The sequence below is a fragment of the Schistocerca gregaria genome, chromosome 11 (assembly GCF_023897955.1).
Source record: "Schistocerca gregaria isolate iqSchGreg1 chromosome 11, iqSchGreg1.2, whole genome shotgun sequence".
NCBI lineage: Eukaryota > Metazoa > Arthropoda > Insecta > Orthoptera > Acrididae > Schistocerca > Schistocerca gregaria.
Window position 1 is genome coordinate 127,103,422 of NC_064930.1, and position 2,940 is coordinate 127,106,361.

A 2,940-nucleotide genomic window follows, 5' to 3' on the forward strand; every position below is an offset into this window, starting at 1 on the left:
GTTAAGAGATCGAACCACTTTTAATTTATGCTGCATGCCGTTCTGAGAAAATCGTTACTCGAAAAAAAAAGTGTTCAAAGTTTAGGGAAAACATTTAGTTATATTATTACTTCGATTTGCATGAACTGAGTGTTACACATATATTCTTAATGTCGCTGAAAACGAATCTGAAGTCAGATTTTCAATATTCAAAACAGCTAATCCAATACGGAAGGCAAACGATTATGTTTTGACCAATTTTTACCAAAAATGTATTTTCGTTATTTACGTTTAGTCTGCAAGTCAAGGAGTATTTATCAACCCTTCCTCTACCTCTGATTGTTCCTAGACAGCAACTTCCTGTTCTTCTTGGCAGGAAAAGCCGATCTGTCTAAGCTGGATATGCAGCACTCGGCAGCCTGCACTTGATATTCGTCCGTATTTTCGGTGAGTATGTTTGCATGCATTCTGCAGTATGAATCATTTTGAGCACGTGCGACACGGGACGAGTTATCATCTACATCTATATGGATACCCTGCAAAACACATTTAAGTGCCTGGCAAAGGGTTCATCGAATCACCTTCACAACTGATAATTAATTGAAACCCTCAGCTGCCGACAGGTGTTGTTGATATACTTCGATGGGGACAGCTGAAAAGTGTGCCCCTACTGGGACTCGAACCCAGAATCTCCTGCTTACAAGGCAGACGCTCAATCCATCTGAGCCATCGAGGGCACACATGAACAGCACGACTGCAGGAATTTATCCCTCGCACGCTTCCCGTGAGACTCACACCCCGAACCGCCCACAATCCGATTACGTAATGTACTTAATAGGTATTTGTCCATCCACTCATTACTGGCTCACACTAAGGTGACGATTCCCGTAAGATTTCCGGTAGCCTGTGCGCATTCGCACAGACGAAGGTCAATGGCTGGGTGACGTTTAACCATAGATATGAAGATAGTAACTGTTCTAGAAAGAACAGGCGCCACTGACGACCGTGCAGCTCTTCTAGAATACGTGATAGACCGGCCGATGTGGCCGAGCGGTTGTAGGCACTTCAGTCGGGAGCCACGCGACCGCTACGGTCGCAGGTTCAAATCCTGCCTCGAGCATGGATGTGTGTGATGTCCTTAATTTAGTTACGTTTAAGTCGTTCTAAGTTCTAGGAAACTGATGACCTCAGATGTTAAGTCCCAAAGTGCTCAGAGCCATTTGAACCATCAGTCCGTATGTTTGCACACTACTTACAGTAACCTATGCTAAGGACAACACACACACAACCATGCCCGAGGGAGGACTCATTTGGGGTTCTTCAAGACCTTGAAACGAGCTCAGGAATACATGTTTTGGCCCAACCTATATCGCGATGGCAGGCGATTTGTTGGCAACTGTGTCCAGTGTAAGCGTGGCAAGCCCGATGTTGGGCTGCACAGAGAACTACTACAGTCGCTTAGGGAGCAGTGTCCTCTGGACCGCGACTCAAAGATCGAAACATCGATCGACGGAAACTGGCGCCAGAAACGCACCAGCTCACTCTATTTCATCCCCTTAGGGGTTGAACTTCCAAAAACACCGAAACACGTATTTTCTTATTTGTAGCCTTGAAGTCAAATACCAATTTTCGTAGATGTAGCCTTAAAAATACTTTCATAGTCCTTCCATAATTTTTTATCTCAAGATAAAATGTTCACCTACTATTTCACCTCATAGAGGTTAAATTCCCAATAATACTGGAACACATATTTCTTTATTTCTGACCTAGAAACCAGATACAAATTTTCGTCTGCCTAGCTTCAAAATTACCTTAATAGCTACATGTTTCAAAAATCCTTTCATTTCCTGTGTATCCCCCTTAGAGGTGGAATTTCGAAATATGCAGTATAAGCGGTATAAGATCAACACTCTTTCCAAATCTCAAGGTTTATTTTCCTTGGCGGTCTGGACTGTGTGAGTTTCATAGTAATAGTCCTCCACACACACACACACACACACACACACACACACACACACACACACCACTACCAATGCCACCACCACCTCCTGGGGAAATTTCTGCAGACGCCCTTGTTCCACTGCAGTCATATTTTGCCGACGACCTACATTTAGCAGCGTGGGAGGGATAGTGTCGTGCAACAGACAGTATACTCAGTAGACAACGAACTGTTCGTTGTGAAATCAGCGACATATTAACCGAGACTGACACAGAAGGTGCTGAAGGTGAAGCACACTAGACTCGTGTCTACCACGGCTTCAAATAGTATCGATTTACTATGAACGGAAGTTCCGAAAAGTGAGCAAGTAATTTTACAGTAAATTCAGTACCGATGGTGAGGATATACAACGAAAAACATTTCTATAAAATTTCAGAAATAATGAAATATTCCACTCAAGTCGCGTGACAGAAAACGCAATGGATATGCTTGCACTTAAGACGGAAGGCCCTACGTGCTTACGCAGGCTTACGACAGATCGCAAAATTCGGCAGTAGGCGTAAGCCAACCTCTTGTGCTGCCATCTGTTATTGATGCCAGGCATCAAGGTCTCAGTAGTACGACCATCCACTGGAGAGTAGTTTGCTTTGTAAGCACTCCGTCTTCAGGCCACGAGTGACCTACTGGGACAGCACCATCCGACCGCCGTGTCATCATCCGTGGAGGATGCGAACAGGAGGGGCGGGGGTCAGCACACTGCTCTCCCGGTCGTTATGTTGGTATTTTTTGACCGGAGCCGCTACTATTGGGCCGAGTAGCTCCTCGATTGGCATCATGAGGCTGAGTGCACCCCGAGAAATGGCAAGAGCGCATGGCGGCCTGGATGATCACCCATCCAAGTGCCTTCAACGCCCGACAACGCACTTAACTTCGGTGATCCCACGTGAACCGATGCAACCTCCGCGGCAAGGCCGTTGCCGCAGATATTTTACAGTAGTTGCTTACGTTTCATAATTATCTAG

The 2,940-nt window shown here is 45.4% G+C and overlaps 1 non-coding gene across 1 annotated transcript; it reads right to left on the bottom strand.

Moving 5' to 3' along the window:
- Nucleotides 1–641: 641 nt before the first annotated feature.
- On the bottom strand, nt 642–716 carry Trnat-ugu (transfer RNA threonine (anticodon UGU)). The gene has a single exon. It is a non-coding gene; the product is annotated as a tRNA-Thr (tRNA).
- Nucleotides 717–2,940: the final 2,224 nt, after the last annotated feature.